This window comes from Passer montanus, unplaced genomic scaffold, assembly GCF_014805655.1.
Source record: "Passer montanus isolate IOZ18808 unplaced genomic scaffold, ASM1480565v1 scaffold5, whole genome shotgun sequence".
NCBI lineage: Eukaryota > Metazoa > Chordata > Aves > Passeriformes > Passeridae > Passer > Passer montanus.
In genome coordinates this window covers 2,790,141-2,808,370 of record NW_024369929.1, presented here as the reverse complement: position 1 = coordinate 2,808,370, position 18,230 = coordinate 2,790,141, and the positions used below count along the sequence as shown (strand labels likewise).

The following is an 18,230-nucleotide window of genomic DNA, read 5'->3' as shown; positions in this document are numbered from 1 at the left end:
TCAACATTGTGTGCCAAGTTAATCCCTCGTGTCCACTAATTATGTCCAGTGCTGCAGCTTCTTGGGTGAGCCTGAATCAGTGGGGAAGTGCTGGATTTCCAGGCCAATGGATTCGGCACTCCAGCTATATCTCATGTCTTGACACTAGATGTCAGCGAAGGGTAATTGTTGTCTCAATTTAGAGGCCAGCCTAGGTAGCTGCTAGCAACCTCTGTTAATGTTTTATAGCAAAGGTGAAGTATAGCTTAATACAAGCATCTGACATATATTACAATAAAAAAGGATATAGTTGTCTAGTGTTTTTAAAGTCAGTCATAAAAGATGAATAATGATGCAGTTTAAAGCTAAAAGACAGCTGCCAAGCTGAATGGCCATGATGGATGTCTAAACACCCAGTGTAGAGAAAACCTGTTCCCTAGAGACCACCATCCAAAAAATTAATTACTACGATTCAGCATCTTTAAATGTGCCACTTAATATACTGCCACCATAATTAAATTTCCAGCCCTGTGACCTTGAGACCATTTCCTGAGATAATAAATGAGATCAAGGTTTAATCAATGCAGATGCAAGTAGAAACTGTCCGAGGAAGCACAAAACCATCACAATGTAGTCAAGGTCAGGAAAGAAAAACCAAGTGAAGCTGTGAGTCAACACTAATTGCTTTCTTATGATAAAAGATGTTTATTTTAATTTGCTTTATTTGCAAACAGTTCCATTGTGTACTCTCTGACAGCAGCTTTTAAACTCTAGCCACAGATGAAGTCAGTAGAGGGCATATTTGTCTCCTTGTAGATAAGCACTTTCTGTAGCAAGTGAAGCCATATCTGATTGCACACTGAGATCTGATAACCAAGCTCATCACACATCAAACAATGCAGAGACAAGAAACAACTGACTGCCTCAGGTACACTCCTTTCTCTCTGGTGCAAGAAACCAAACAAAAAAGAAGAGACTTGGGGTAGTGATATGGAGATGTGAGGGCTATTTTATGTCCTTTTGAAGTTGGAGTGACACAGAGGGTATGGTCTGACTTCTACTCTTGGACTGTACTAAAATGCAAAATCAGATGCTGTATATACATGTACAAGCTGTCTGATAAACACAGAAGTAGCTGTGTATATATATAAAACCACCAGAAATATGTAACACCACCTAGTAGAGGACCTATTATTTTAATAGAGGTAAATATTATTTGGGCTGTTATCCACTTAATGAGTTGAAGTGAAAGTCTCTGCAGCTGAGCCAAATCTCTTTAATTGTATGCTCTTAGAAAAATTAGAAGCAGCTGATGATGGGGGGGTCGTACACTAAACAAAAATATTCCAACTTTTTGAGACAGCCTTGTTTAGAGGTAGCATTCATTTTATTCCAACAAGTCTAGAGTGGAAAAAAGTTTGTGGTCTGGCATCTAAACCCTCAGAACCTGAAAAAGCACAGAAGTCATCAGTAAGAGAGAAGAGCCTGTGAAACAATGCAGACAATACACCTTTAAATAATAGTACTTAGACATACCGTTTTGTAAAATAGGAATTAAACAACAATATCAATCTTGTCAAAGTTAAATAGATTCAATTATGACCACTGTGAATTCCAAGGTGAAACTGTATCTGATATAGTAGAAATAAGCTGCATAAATACCTCAAGCAAATCAGAGGGCCTGGCATGATATACAGAACCCCAGCAGTGACAGGGAGCTCTGAATTTACTCCATAGTGAGGCCAATGTACAGAAATTTGTACCAAAACCTAAAGAGGACAAAACAAGACAGTGCAGTAACCAAGAGTGATTAGAGAGCTCCAGTCCCAGAGGAGCTCCACAGACGACTCCTCAGGCCCTGTTCCCTGAGCACACGAGTCACAGCACTGAGCACATGTCCAGCAGTCATGGGACTCCTGTGAGTGCAGCTCTTCAAGGGGACATCCTGAAGGTGCACTGAGGGTGATTAAGACAGTTATCTTCTGGTCAAAAGCTACCAACTACCCTGGAGAAAGGGAAAGTGTTGGTAAAACTGTCATGTCTACAAAGGGATGCAACTAAATCACCTCTAGGGCTCAAGCCAGCCATAAGCCTAAAAGATAAGTAGTCCCAGCCTAGAAAAACAAACAAACAAATCAACCAAACCCCCAAGGTATTACTGTCTCAGAACAAGGTCTTCTGGGGGATGGAGATAGACAGTAGAATTTGACTTGACTGAGGCTGAGACAGTACTATAGTGAAAAATCCAAAATTTGTTGAAACTTGCACTTGTTTCATCTTAAGTTGAATGCCGTTAAGTTTGGATTCAAAATATCTGCTGAAGTTAACACTTTCAAAATTTCCATGGACTTTTGTCTACATTCCTGTATTGGTAGGTCAGCGGGGAAATGCCCTCTCCCCGACTTGAAACTTCCTCCTGTCATTCTGTAAGTACCAGTAAGACCTCTAGAGAATGAAAGTAAGGGGAAACAAAGCCTTAACTCTTAAATGACAGGCTGGTGCTGTAAATAATGCACTGTTCTAACACCGTTCCCAGGAAGTCTCATTGCATGACAAACAGTCTGCCAACACTGGCAGTTCCCATCTTTTCTTACTGAAAGATCTATTTAGATGCATCAAGACAACCTGAAGGCCACTTCTGAGAAGAACAATGGGCAGTTTTAAAGGAGAACAGGCAACATTTCAATTACAAATTTCTATTTTACTTTTAGCCTAATTTGGTCTCTTTGTGATAAACAAGATGTTTTACATATGCCTAGTAGTAATAATTGATAGTTCATGCTTCTGTGTGTTATACTTGTTAAAATATTTGCATTTAAAAGCAAAGTTGGACTTCTAGCTCTAGGCTATGCATGTGTCTTTCCTAAGGAGTCTCAACTAGAAGAAACATTTTGAATTATAATTGTCTTCCAAATCTCAAATTAAGAGAGACAGAACACTGTTAACCCTTCACTTAGATCACTTATCTATGTGAAAACAAAATGTGATTTAGGAAAGTTGAGTAGAGACCTAATAGATACTCTGAAATCACTTGACTCTCCCTGTATTCAATAACAAAGATTAGTTACATAAGTACAGATTACTTAGGCTGTCAAGGGTTGGAAGATCAGGCCTCATGTAATTACAGCATTAGAACATATGAGGAGATCAGTTTTGCAGTTAAAAGCTTTATAGCCTGATTCAGAGAAGCAAATTACTTGAAACTTTACAGAAAGCAGTAATAGATTATGAAAGAAGAGATCTCATGTTCAAAACAGCTGCTGAACTACTCACACAAGCTTTCCTTACCTCCAAAAAGCTGTGTTGTATAGAATGCTTGGCCTTAGGGTGCTTTACACTGTATGCATGACAGAAACGTGAAATACAAGAATGCAAATCCAGTGTTTTTAACCGAGGCATCTGTAAGAAAGGATATAACATTTAAATAAGACTTTCAAAAGTGACTTGTTACTTTGGGATGTGCATGGGGAAACATTAAGAGTACTCTTCAAGAGGCTGAGGAGACAGAGACATCTGTCTCTGCTGCTCCTTCTCCTCGGGACCACTCCTCACACTCTTCTCCCTTGCTCCAGCACAGGGTCCCTCTCCTAGAACACAGTCCTGCACAAACTTCTCCAACATGAGTCCAATCCCAAGGCTGCAGTTCTTCACATCCTGCTCCTGATCCCCACAGGGTCCCAAGTTCTGCCACCAAACCTGCTCCAGCGTGGGCTCTTCTCTGCAGGTCCTGCCAGGCTGGTCCTGATTTCCTATGGAGTCATGGCCTCCTTCAGGCACCCTGCTCTGGTCTCCCTCCAGGGGCTGCAGGTGGGTTTCTGCTCCACCACGGACTTCCGTGGGTGGCAGAAAAATCTGCTCTGGTGCTTGAGCATCTTCTCCCTCCAAGTTGGTGTCAGCAGAATTTCTCTCCTGTATTCTCACTCATCTCCCCAGCTGCAATGGCTGTTGTGCAGGTTTCCCTCACTTCTGGAATAAATTGCATCCAATCTGCTGTTGCTGAGCCAGCCCTGGACAGCAGCAGGTCCATCCTGGAGCTGGCTGGCATTGGCTCTAGCAGACATGGGGGAAGCTTCTGGCACCTTCTCACAGACACCACTCCTTGAGCCTCCCACCAAAGCCTTGTCACAGAAACCAAATCTGTTTCTAAACCTGACAGAACTCTGCAGCTGCTGTAGAGCTGGCCCTCCCTCTTCCCTCCCACACTTATGCACTTCTTTAAAGAGATTTTGTGCCAAATCACACCTATTTTAATCTTTCCTGATATTTGCTCCTAGTCAGTAAAAGTCATCTAGAAAAAAAAAAAAATTAAAATGCATCCAGAAAAAGAAATGAGAATGAATTAGCGACTTGACAGTGGCAAGTTATCAAGTACTTTCTTCTGTAGATACAGAAAATCATATTATTTTGTAAGATCATTTTGAGGTATACCAGGAAAAAATAGTGTAGATTAAATAATTTGCAATGTTATTCTTTGGTCAAGCAAAAGGACATCAGTGTATATATATGATGCACTATATCCAACTGAGGGCCTTGCCCACAGTGTCCCAATCAAAAAAATGAAGTTTTAATTAGCATTGAAATACTTAACTGTCCTTGACAAATATGGGCACCAACATGTTTTGCTGGAATAAGAGACTTTTTATTAATAGATTCCTGTTTCACATCCTCCACTGAAGATGAGAGAACTAAGTGCTTACAGTGAAACAGTAGGGAGGCTTATTAAATCAATACACATCTGTTAGATAATGGGCTCTAAGTCAAGAATGTTATTCTGAAAACCTCTCAGCAAAATGCTGCTTGTTTGGCACTGCTTTCTTACAGCTATTCCCTTGTTGAAGAATCCCCTCCAGAGCTGACCATCTATTTTGTAGTGTTCAGTTCCTAACAAGCGTGTCCAAACATCTCTGCCAAATGGAAAGGATTCTCCAAAAATCTCAGACAATATTCTCAATTACGCCAGCAAGTGACAGCAAGAGGCTGTGAAGTTTAAATCTCTTCATCCCACAACAGAAGGTAAAGGCCTTAAGAACACTATGTAAGCTAATGGGAGCCAAAAAATCCCCTATACCAGTTGCAATATACAGTGAAGAATTTGTAATGACATCTTGAAATACGACAAAATTAGACACAGATATATAGCAACACACAAATATAAAATATATTAATGTATTAAATATACATTATATGACACATGTTCCTCAATTAAAAATACTTCACTTCCATATCTTTTGGGACATGTGGGCCCTTCGTGTGTATGAGCAGCATCTCTCAGCTCAGTCAGCAGACACTGTTCCTAAGCATTCCACCTCTCTCTTACAAAGCCTCTCCAAAAGAGTCACTTACCAGGCTGTGTGTGCACTCTCATCTTTTTTCTGTCTTGCTAATTTTTGCTACAAACTGTGTGAGGCAAAGATTGCCCCTTGCAGTACCTATGAACGGCTCAGCAATTTCATTTAGGGTCCCTGGGCATTATTATAATAAATCTGAGTAAAATAATATTTACCTGGTTAGAGATGGGTAAACATCCTAAAATAAGCACACCTCAGTTCCTAGCTGGTGTGCCTGTATTACTTCAGAATGGAACAATAAAGAAACTTAAAAATTAACGTATATTTAATGATGTAATTGTAATGAAGAGAAGCAAATTGCAAAGCAAGATGCTCTGAAAAAATGGCAGAGAATGCAGTGATCAGCTTATGCTTGTGACACTTCACTCACCCATGGTATTTCCACGATAAAGCATACATTTGACTGCTTCTGTAATACTTGAATTTGTGTTTTACAGCATGCAAATGTTTTTTCCGTAGTAGGAAAACATAAATGAAAAATATACATGTAAGGCTGTCATCTACTGACTCACCATGGCAATTCCTCATACAGTGGCTTCAGTGATAGCACTGAGCATGGGCAGAAAAACATAAGGGATGGCTGATGTTTGCACACTAAACAGTGTGAATCATAACGTGATATCAATATTAATCTATCCCTCACAAAATCTTAAGGCCTTTTCATTTAATGAATAAGATGCTGCACAACAATAATCTGTACTTTTCCAAATTAGCCACAAACCATCTGGTTTCTCTCCAATTACTTCATTTTTTTTTCCCTATATCTCTAAATGTTACTGACCTAAAAAAGATTTCATCAAAGGCGGTAGGAATCCTAACCCCTCTAGCAACTATTAAATTGGTCCACTCTGTGTCCTGTGCTGACAAATCATTATACTCCAGAGCCTTACAATCCACGGTAGTATCTCAATTAGGGATAAAGATGAAGCAACAGCATTCCAAATTCATCCATCCATCTAAATTTATTCTTAAATAAAACAAAAAAAAAATCAATATACAGGGATCCCTAGTTGGTCATTGCTAAGTTCATCCATAACAAAACACTGTTTCTGCAGTAAACAAATCAAGTGGTTTCAAAACAACAGTTTAAAGTTATGTAAAGTGTCCTGCCTAAGTTTAATGACATTGGAAACAGCCTAGTCTTCCTTTTTCTTTTGTTTTCTTCCATTTTGCATTGTACAAAAGTGTAGCATTTAATTTAATTTAAAATTTTAACATAATTTTTATTTTAATTTAGAATTTACCTTGGCAAGGGCTATGCTTCATGAGTGAGGGCAGAGGTAATACATTCTGAAATTCAGGGTATCCAGAAAACAATAGAGAAATTACTGAAAAAATACATCTGCTAAATTCTATTGATTTCTTAATTTTTCTTAATTTTAGACATCCTAGTATAGAGAGAAGGGTCCAGCTTAGCCCTTCCATTTCTAATGCTAAAGCTATTCTTAAATGTGTCATAAGGACCAAAAAATTTATTTATAATTTTGGCACTAAAACACTGATATCACGTGCCAACTGCTCAAGAGATTTCAAGTGAAGTTGGAAGTGAAATGAGATTTTCTTTTTTTGTCTTTTAATAAGCAAATACACACATGGCTGAGCCATGCTGTCTAATGCTGAACAAGAATGACCAAACAATAATAACTATTCTGCATTTCATGGCTCTGACAGTCTTTTTGCACTCCCTTTTATTAGAGCATGTCAGCTTAGACTACAAGAAATTCTCCTTTAGGCAACAAACATTCTCATTTGTCTCTGTATTTGGGATACTGGGAGCCAACCAGTAGAAAGCTGCTTACAGTGACAGCTTTTCCACATTGTTTTGGCACATCATCCCCCACCTGACTAGGCTAAAACAATCATGATTTTAAACACAACTCCGGATGGGTTCCATAGGCAACTACATCCCATAACTCTCTGGGTACTTTGAACTTGATGAGGTGCTCAACATATTTACTGGACTTAGATTCTGTTCTAGTGAATTTTGAGACAGTGCTGAAGACACCTTAAAGATTTGATAGCTTCCTGAACTCAGATGCTTGTTAAAGTCTGTAATTCACCTATTTCTCCTTATCTTACAGGTGCCTCAATGAACACGACTATTGCAAATTAAATTTGAAACAGTCAGTAGTCTGTCATCCCATAGTGGGAATTTTCTGCTTATGTTTTACCAGTATCTTCAATTTAGCCATCAATTTTTTGTTTCAAAGGACTTAGCAGATCCCCCACACACACTAACTTCAGTAGCAGACCAAGTGCTGATCTAATTACTAACTAATCTGATCTAATTACTGACAAGCTGTCAGTCTAGGAAGGTTAGGTAACTGTAGGTATAGTTATTTCCACTAGCTCTATCCTTTTGAAATAAAACAGAGGTTGAGAGAAAACATTATCTTTAGATAACTCCAAAATGAGGGTGCAGCTAGCTGCCCACCCCACCCAGTGGCATTTCATGCATTTCAAGCCATGACCACTTTAATGCACCACACCCAGACCATGCTGTTAGCTTGGCACTCCTAAAAGGGGAGCACTAAAATGACATGCCATGGTGGGCACGAAGGAAAACATTTAGCTTCAGAAAAGGAATACTCTAGTTGCTAGACAAAGATCAATTAATTCATTTTGCCTTTTCAAAGTAAAGTACAAGCCACATTAATGCTGACAGTTCATCCAGGTGGGGACCATGCCATTAATGGTTTACCTGCAGCTTTACAGTCATCTTAAGATGTGGCTGCTGTCTGTTGCTATGTTGTTACTTGTTCACTAAAAGAAACACTATAATTTTAATACTAGAATTTTTATTCTGAATAAGCTTTTTTCAGTCAATGCAGTGTCCTATGTATTGGTGGGTCAAAATTCATAACAAATTTTAAGTTATCTTCCTAATAGATATGTACAAGGAAATGCTACACTGTATTCCAGTGCTGTGGAACAGGAAGTCTTACCACAGTTCTTCTTTGGCCAAGTGATTTTTTGATTCTAGGATCATTAAGCTGTTTTTTCCCCTCTGCAGTTCAGAACTAATTCTTCTAATAGTAACCCCACATTTTGCTATCAGTATGGGAGCAGTGAATATTTACACTGTGGGTGTTATGTACTGTAAACAGAACTCTGGCATAACTCTCACCAACTTCAAAGCCCTTTGAAGCAACCCTGATTCTGACTACCCAAATCCATCTGAATGACATCACTGTCTGTAAGGGAACAGCCTGATACCTACTGTGAAAGGAATAATCCTGCCAATATCAATCTTTCTTAAATTTAGTATTTTATTGTGACCCATGACTTAATTCACCTTTTGTACTGCTCTGTTTGATTATAATTTTATCTATTAATCATGTTAATCCAATAGATTGTGACTTAATCAAATGCAAGTCAATTACTTCGTCAAATTATATTTTTAATGAAAGACATTTTTTAAGGTTGAATACCAATGAGGGATGTGTTTAGAGAAGGGTGGACAGCTTTAGACCATGGGAACATTTTGACTCTGCCCTGAGAAGGTAGTTTTCATATCCACTTCCAGGTCAAATAGTTTGAAGAACACTTCTGAACAGACACAGTTGTGCCTGTGTACCCACCCAAAAAAATGGCTGCATGCTGTCAGATCCCAGGAAGGGATTAGGCTGGGTAGGGTTTGAAGAAGAGGTCATGACTTACCACATTAGAATTAAAATTAAGAGGAAGACTGCACTGTACAGCTCCAACTTGGAGAGGTTGCTTGCTTCTGATTCACTAACTTGCCTAACAGGCGTGTGCAATGCCACCAGTCCAGTTCCAGGATACCAAATGGCACCATCGAGTTCCACAATGTACTCACCTCAGAAGGGGAAGGCTGTCCTTAATATTTTAATATTTGGAGACTGCCTCAGGTACCTGTGCTTTAGGGATAAAATACCCTGACTTCATCGAGGGCAAAGTATTCATCTCCTAGTCTTGTTTTCATTTGATGATCCATTACACATTTTCTTCTATATCTGACCAGTTTTCAACTTCCCCCCCCCCGCCCCGCCTTTTTTTTTAAATTTCATTTTCCAGGTAAGGCACTTGATAAACTTCACTAGAGCTTGAATTAGACCATGGCCAGAATCAAACCTCTAAGGCTTCAAAGCAGTAACATGAGTGATTGCATGGGGCTGGCAGGAAGGAAGGCCCAGCTTCACACTTGTTCCTCTCTACTGTACGTCTCATTTTTCTTTCTTACTGGGATGTGTCAAGCTGATCCTTGGTCCCATCATAAAATATTCTGGTTTTCAATGCAAACATTTGATACATGATTCAATTATTCTTTTGTTACAATGGAGGATGTCACTTAACTACTAAGGTCATTTCACACAGTGAGCTTTTAAAAAATGGCATTTTGTAAGTCCTAAGAAGTTTTTTTTCTAGGATGAAATTTAAATATTTTAGTTTCAATTTACACTATGCAGCTGACCAGAAGGAACTCTTGTTGCAAATTGGAACTTCTTATATCCTTCTTATATATATGCTTATGTATATGATTATATACAGAAGACTTGGAAGGCAACAGCTTTCCAAACTTGGAATTTGCATAGTGAAACAAACATTAAGAATGCAGAAGACTTGGTCTAATACTGAGTGACATAAAATACAAAATATATTTAGTCTGCAGATACACTACGCACCAAAGAGGAATATTTCAAGGAAACTAACCTTCATCACTTAAATTTGGCTTTTTGCATTATTTTACTGACAAATATCTTATTAGAGAAGTAATCTCTTATTATGTTACTAATCTCCAGTTTGAAGTAAATTAGCAGTCTATACACATTGACTGGTACGACTTTCCTGCAGCAGCTATGCACTCTATTTTAAAACATCATGTCAATTTTATTACTGTGATTAGAATTAAAATAATTTGATTTACAAAACTCTTAATATTCTAAATTATTTTCCATAAAAAATTGAATAGTTTTAATTTGCTGTTAACTGAATCTCAATAAATATTAAGCAACAGAGACACTTGGGGCTTTTAAAAGAAGTTATGCCAGTCAGCCAGAGCTCAAGTTTTCTCACAAAACTGATTGATGGCATGGAACATAGTAAACAATCTATTTTCTAGCTCCTAACAGCTACATGATGTCCTTGTTTCTTATAATAACAGGATTGCCAATCCAATATTGACAAAGCATCACCAGGCTGGAGCCAAGCTGAGCTCACGTCTCCATTTTTCTTTCTGGGCACATAAACCTTGTGCTGCAGCTCAGGAACAGCCCAGAGCAGTCCTGTCAGAAAGACAGAGCTCTCAGGGTGCCTCCAAACACCAGACTTGCACTGACTGGATAAAAAAGCCACTTCAGAATGAAACTGGTTTGGGCCATTGCCTGGGTGCCAGAAGGACTGTGAAAGCCAGGTGTTTTCCTTCCATCTGCGCACACTTCTCTGCATTTGGACTGAAGTGCACAAGGTGTTGGTGATGCACAAGATACTGGCTACCCAAGCACTCCCAGGAACTGTTTGTCATCTGCTGGATGTTGTCAGAGGAGCCCTAAAATCTGACAAGCTTTGCAAAATTTCTGAACAAAAATATTTCCTTTTTTGAAGTTCCAAACAATCAAAAAATCCTTCTGGTCCAGGACTAAATACCAAATCATGGTTAGCATAAAGCAGGACAAAATAAAACTATTCAAAACATCTGCAATTAACTTCAGGATTCTATAAAATCTAAATATCCTATGGAGGTTACACACACTCATCATCTGAAAACACACATATGAAAGAATTAAGTAAAAAATGCTGTATATACAATAAGTCACTGAATCACTATGTTTTGGAGAAGGGTGTTCTGTACAGCAAAGCCTCACGGAGCCTCCCTTCAAAGAAAACTAATCTGTAAATAATCTTCATTTCAGTATCACAGCAATTTTTGTTTATTTCTAAGTGTACATCACATGACAGTGGTTCAGTCCTTTGCCAGAACCACTGACTGTTGAACCAGAATTAGATGCTTTTTGAAGCAGTGACCACTGATTTAACTGCAGATTGCCATGCACTTATATTTTTACATAATAAATTATATGGAATAAATTTATATTAAAAATAAAGACTATTACAATCTGTAATAAAGACAAAAACATTCTCAAGGCTTAATTGTCCAACACAACGACCAAACAATAAATTTATGTTTTACTTAGCCATGTAAGTGCTGTTAGAAGCAGGGAGAAATTTCTGTAGGGTTGTCACATACCAAATCCACACCAAATTCCAATTTTCTTAATAATTTGAAATTCTGACAAACATTCCACTCAACTCCCACCCCCCAAGATCTTAATGATCATATTTTTCTTCCTGGGAGCTTTTTTGTCAGTTACAGTGACTGAAGAGTGTTGGCCTCTGTCTGGGACCGTGCAGTTTTAGCAGGTGTGGGATAAAGCAACTTTGATACTCAGTGCTACAAAACTCACTGAGTTTGAGCCATACTTCTTCATCCTCCTGTTCACCAATCATCCTGAATTTTTCCCAGTTCTAAATTAGTTCTAGTTAATACAGCTCTAGGATTTTTCCCACTTTTCCCCCTTACAACATCCTTTAGTTTTAGGAATGTGCAGCCAGTTGATACTTCAGGTGATTGGTACACATGAAAAATGAAAAGTCTGCTTCAATATTGCCCATTAGTACTGCAGTACTTGAAGTCTCCCCAAATGATCCCTACTCTCATTTACATGACCTAGATAATTTTCCCGTCAACACTTCCAAATAGAAAGAACTCTCTAAATTTGAATGAAGCATCTCAAGCCCATCTCAGGCTGATTACTGGGCTTGCATTAATATCCTAAAGTAGTTTCCCTTCACAAGTAACAGCCACGCAGCAAAACCTCTCCTGTGCTGGCTCCCTGGAGCTGGTCCTTGCTGCCCTTACAAATGACATCTGGGTGATTTTCTCTGGCACAAAAGGATACTTCCAGCCCCCTTTAACCCTGGCTGGAGATAATTAAACTGCACCATTCTCTTGAGCCCAAGTGATTTAGCACAAGAGTTTTGCATTTCCATCCGGACCTACTGGAGGAGCCAAGTGCCTGACTAATTTTGTGCATGTCAGTACATGAGTGTCTGAGCAGTTCCATTTACAACAGTCACACTACTTACATGCTTAGGATTAATTAGACATTTAAAACAGATTTGCCAGTGATTACCATTAATTGCAACTGCAGAGACTTAGGTTCTTCCATGAGAGTTAGCATAACTGCTAATGTCTCCTTCTTTATAAAAAGTTTTTGAAATATTACCAACTCCAAACATACTGAAAAATGACAAGTTAAAACAGTATTTTTTTTTTATCCTCTATCTTCTCTATGAAATTAAATCTAGGACTGTTCACAATATGACATTTTCCTTTAATTTCTGCAAAGGGCCATCTTTATTCAGCAAATGCATGTGGAGGAGGCTCAATGAGGCAGAGACAGAAGGAAGAAAATGTCGGGTTAATAATGATAAAAAGAGATTTAGACTTTTAGGAGTCAAGTCAATTTTCATCCTGATTGATCATAATCAAATATAATAATTGCCAGTTAAAACACCACTCCAAGAGGACTCAGTGCTGTAAAGCAGCATCAGAAAAGCTCAGCTTCAGCCAGCATCTAAGGCTTTGTATGAAATGGTTCTAAACCATGGCCAAACAAGTATGGAAACAGAGAGTTACAGAGAGCAAGCCTGGGTAGTAGGGCCTGGCACTCCTGACAGTCCCATCACTGAGGGCCTGTGCACTGTAGGACAAGAAAAACACTGATGTGCCCTTTTAGAAAACCTTTAGAACAAGGTGTTAGTGTTTCTTCACTCTTCCTTTGAGCCTGATTTTGTGTCACAACACATCCACCCTGAATGTTACAACACCTTACTGGCTGCACATCGATTGCTATTCAGGCAGTTTTTATACTGGCATCCAAAAATTATCAAATAAGTAGCTCAAGGAAGGAAGGAGAATGTTGCACCAGCTTCGAGATTCTTTTTTCCTTTTCTTTTTTTCTGACTAACCTTCTGTTCCAAAGCCAAATAAAATTTTTTGAGTTAGTAATGGCTCATCAGGAAGAAGAAAGTGCCTTATTCAGGCAGTGCCTCCAGTGTCTTATTCAAACTTAGTACAGTTTTTTTAGAATAGCAATGAAAATTATCAGTTCAGCACATATGATAGCTCAGTGGTGAAGATATCTGTTTACATTATAACATATATACATCTATACAATAAATACTGTCATAACTTGTCTCTGTTTGTTAGAGATTATCTAAAACGTCCTTATCTTCAGAACCACATTTTCTAAAACAAATTCTAATCAATGTTTTTTATTTGCCTAATTTGTATTCAACTTGCCAGTTAGAACACTATTCAAAAATGTTCTATTTTTAACTTTTGACAATGAGAGCGCCTCTTTCTAATGACTAAATAAAAAATTAAAAATAATTACATATATTAATTTATAGCTATTTATCCATAATTAAATCTATATCTAAGTGTCTCTGTGTATAGCTAAAAGACACAAGGAAATGAGAAATGTATAGTTTATCTATACACATAATAAAGGCAAAATAAATACAGACTAGTCATTTTATATTATCCTTTTGATCTTAGGCTACCAGTGGAAGACATAATCTTTTATTTATATTATGTGAGGTAAAATTTTGAAACAGGATTTTCTGTGTCTATCTTCCTGCTCACTTCATAATTAAGCCTGTAGGGCTGCATGGTTTAGTTTTTAATGCTGTACTTGTCAATTTCTATTATCACTAATTTAAAGTTCACAGCTCCATATATCATAAAAATATGAGGGCTCAACAATTTATATATATTAAAAAAACCCCAACCGACAACAACAACAAAACACTTTACATTGAGGGGGTGTCTATGTTTTCCTGTGTGTTCTCTTGATGATTTAATTTCAAACAGTGCTGATTTATAGAGAGCACAAAGCTCTAATGACATGCACTTTCCTCCACACCTCCATTTCTCTCCCCACATATTTTTATATATATATATGATTGATAGTGAGAAAATAATATTGTCTTCATTAATATGTTAGCCTTTTAAATTTAACTCCAAACTTGCTAACACAATCAGTTCTACCAAGATCAACCATGACTCTCACTATGAAGAAAAAGCATCTCCTATTTTACACAAAACATTACAAGGTCATATCTGTGCCTTTCATCTCTTCCCACCTTCACCAGACTGAACAATGGGCAGCAACAATCCTGTGATATCCACAACTAATTTATCCAACAAGAAGACAGGTAGCACTCTGAACAGCACTGCTGCCTGAATAGGTGCAGTAAATAAGCAGCTTAATGGTAGCCTTTCAGGCAGGAGGGCAACATATCACAGCATGGCATTTTTATAATCTTCTTGGCATGCCTACAGCCAGAGCACCGAGCTGAGCGTATGTTCCCTCTTCTGTCGGGCTGAGGATGCATGGAATCGTTAGATTGTGACACATTGTGCCTTTAAGCAAGTTTAACTGTTTTATATCCCCTCTGATCTACAGCTTTGTACATCTGTTAAGTTGTCTCTTAAACTTCAGTCAGCACATCTGTGGATCTGATCTTTCTGAAGCTCATTGCATGGCTTAGGTTTTGCTCAGTGTTTCTTTGTATCTGTCCAGTGTTTATTTGCAAGGAATACCCTTTGTATTAGTGTACAAGCTGAGCTAGAGCAAAAGCTCACAGTTAAATCTATATGGGACATCTTAGTCTGGCAAAAAATGAATGGGACACTAGGAACTTATTGGAATAACTTGAATTCTAAATTGGTGAAGTAAGTTCCCTTTTCTTTATTTCCTCTGTCTGGGCAGAAGAAATGTCTTCTCCCTGTTTTGCTGTAGAGGCATAAAGGAGGTAGCTACTGGACTTCTCCCACAGAGAATACTAATTCCCCAAGGAGCACTGATGAAATGGTGCTGATTGTGGATGGATGCACTGATGTGCAGGTGCACTGACTACCCCCTTAACCTCTGAATGATGTTGCCAGGGTTTCGGCTGCTGTTACCTGCTGATCAGCCTCAGCATTCAGGCAAGAAGCAGCCCTGACCAGCCAGCACCCCCCAAAACTGCTGCAGGGAGCCTTATGCAAGTATTGCTGCATAGCAGATTGGGCCAGCAAAGCAGAAATCCCTTTGAATCCTAGGAATAGTTGCAGAATTCCTCTGCAAAGAAGTATGTGCCAGCCATAAAGGCAGTGTGGAGATCTCTGCAGAAAGGCTTATGCTAGATGTATTTTACACCACTGTTTTATTGTGCTACAGCTCTGCATTGAGAGCCTCCATAGAAACTGCAGGCATATGGAATGAACATCTCAATGGTCCCCAGTACAGCAGGTGTGGAAAATGCACAGACTGAGCAATGACATTTAAACTTCCATGTAAGCATAAACTCAAAGGTCAGTAGGGCCTCACAGCTTCTACCACACAGCCACCAAAATGCAAACATGCTCCAGTAAACCTTAGGCTAATACAGCTCTCTCTGCATTACTTGCCAGCTTTCTGCTTTTTTTTTGGGGGGGAGCTTTTCCAAGCATTGGAGGAAATGCTGCAAATAAATAATGTAGGTTATGAATCTTTATGTTTATTCCTGCCCTGTATTGAAAGGGATGAACTGTTATCTAGTCAGTGAAAATTTATAAACTGCCCCTTATAAGCTGCTGATAGAAGCCTTTATTGAGCCAACATCATCAGTGGATGTGTGTAAAAAAGTTCTTGTCCTACCCCAGCAGTCAGTACAGCTCAGTCAACGTGAGCAGAAAAAGAGCCTAGCAAAGCTCTCACACCATGAGAGCCAGAGTCTGGCTTCTCCAGATAAAATTACTGTGAGCAAAACCATGCCTACGCTGACATCAGTGGCAGAATTCCACATTACCTATTTCAGTTGGAAGAGAAATTCAGGTGTTAGATATCTGCTTTACCACAGCATAAAGTGTTTTGAGATACTACGCAAACAGTACCCAAATGGGTACAGCTTTTAGTTATTATTTTGTCAAGATATCGATGGAGATCACATAACTACTCACTTAGAAAAAATATATTAAGCTACAGAAACTGCTTTTTGATTATTACAGTTGGGACTTCAACTACTCTTGTAAAACTATCTCCACTTCAAACCTAGAGGCCCAAGAACTAACTGTTCAGGTTAGACACGATCAAGTGAGACCAAAAGCAAGTGTATGAGGAGGTGTGTGTTTCTCAGAATGCCTCAGATGCAACAGTTCATTACCTAAAAGTGCATATGCTGCTGAACAGAGCCAAAGGAAAAAGAGTCTTCTGCCGAGGCTTCCTCACTGAGATCCTTTTGTACAGTTTGGCATCCTGACAAACATGAACATTTGATTTACCAGTGCTGCCTAATTGCTCAGAGATGTCACAACTACCCTTCCCAACACAGACACTCAGCTGCCAGGTTTGTCTCTTTAAGCAACTCTTGTGCAGTTGTAGTTGTCCAGATGAGTTTTCTCTCTTTCTTCTCCCGTGACACCTTTCCTGCTCTCCCCAAAATGATCCCCTATGTTTATATATGATGAATTTTCCAGAACAGTGAGAACAGACTTCTTAGTGCAGCATCATTACCCTTTTACTTGGCACAGAAGTAGAAAAGAGCTTGTCTGAGCTGGCAACCATCAAGCTTTACAGTCTAACAAGTTCCACTACTATAATGAAAATCCAAAGACCTGGAAACAATATACAGAGCTTCCCTGACTAATTTTATTACATAGACACACTTAATAGCTCCTGTTACAATCACATTTATAGCAGGAAAACAGTATTGGATTGTGACTATCACACTAAATCGACATGGATTATCAGTCATTAAAAAGGAACAAAATTAGCAGCAAGCAGCAATATTTTACACTTATCAAATCTACAGCTGGTCAAGGTTCATTACAATACTGTGCAATAAAGTCAGGAAGCATTGGCTCATTCTACAGAACATTTAAATCTCTATTGTATTTGTGTAGGATATAATTTCTGATAGTAATAAAGCCTAATAAAAGTTACACCCCGATGAATAAAGTGTTAATAAATTGACCCAAGACATTTAAATGGCTAATTATATTTGAGATAAAGGAGGATTCACTTGTTTCTATAGATTGTTTGAAGCTGTACTCTAACCAGCTAACTAACCAACTACAGAATTATTTTATATAAATATATCTGTGATATAAAATATTAATTTTTCTAGCTCCTTTTTCAATAGATTAATAATTAATCAGAATTTCCTAACACATTTCCTATTCATCAAACGACTCATACCTCTCTTTAAAACGTCCAAGCTTTGCATAACTTAACTATTCCCTAGATTTGATTTTATTTAAAAGTATTTATCCCAACTATGTTTAGCTTTTCCATAGGCCCAATAAAAGGGGTATTTCATTATAAAATATTACTGTATGTAATGCTGACACGGTATATAAAAACCAGACCAAACAAGCACTGACCAGGTCTGGGTATTCCTGCAGGGTAATTACTGTGATGGGCCTCCCAAAATCCTGAGCTGACTAAAAAGCCGTTATCCTTTAAGTCTGAACCAAGTGTTAAGTAGACAGTAACCCACAATTAATTCCTTATAAAAAGTGTCCTTATAAATTCAGAGTACCTCGCTCATCTCAGGGCAGCACAAGAGCAGATGCTGACACACAGTGTCACTGTTTTTCAGAGTGCTGGTTCCCAGATAATGGAGGAATAGTGACTTCTGTATGGAAATGACTGGAGTGATAAAAAAGGGAGGCAAAATGAGTAACCTTGTCAAACCCTGTTAGAAGATACAAAATCTTTTGTTAGTGATTAGGATGAAAAGTAGCTGATAATATTTACAGTTAAAAAACCCTGTATATTTTTTAAAGGTATGAACACATGAATCACAGGTGGCTAAAATTTCATTTGCTACATTGCACTTATACAAACACAC

General features: G+C 38.3%; 1 long non-coding RNA gene across 1 annotated transcript in view; it reads right to left on the bottom strand.

The window, feature by feature from the left end:
• Nucleotides 1–1,642: 1,642 nt before the first annotated feature.
• Nucleotides 1,643–18,230, bottom strand: part of LOC120509123 — a 64,643-nt gene continuing 48,055 nt past the window's right edge. Inside the window, exons 2-3 of the long non-coding RNA XR_005629162.1 lie at nucleotides 3,268–3,378; nucleotides 1,643–1,748 (exon numbers count right to left, since the gene is read on the bottom strand). This is a non-coding gene — a long non-coding RNA (uncharacterized LOC120509123). The remainder of the gene's footprint in view (nucleotides 1,749–3,267; nucleotides 3,379–18,230) is intronic.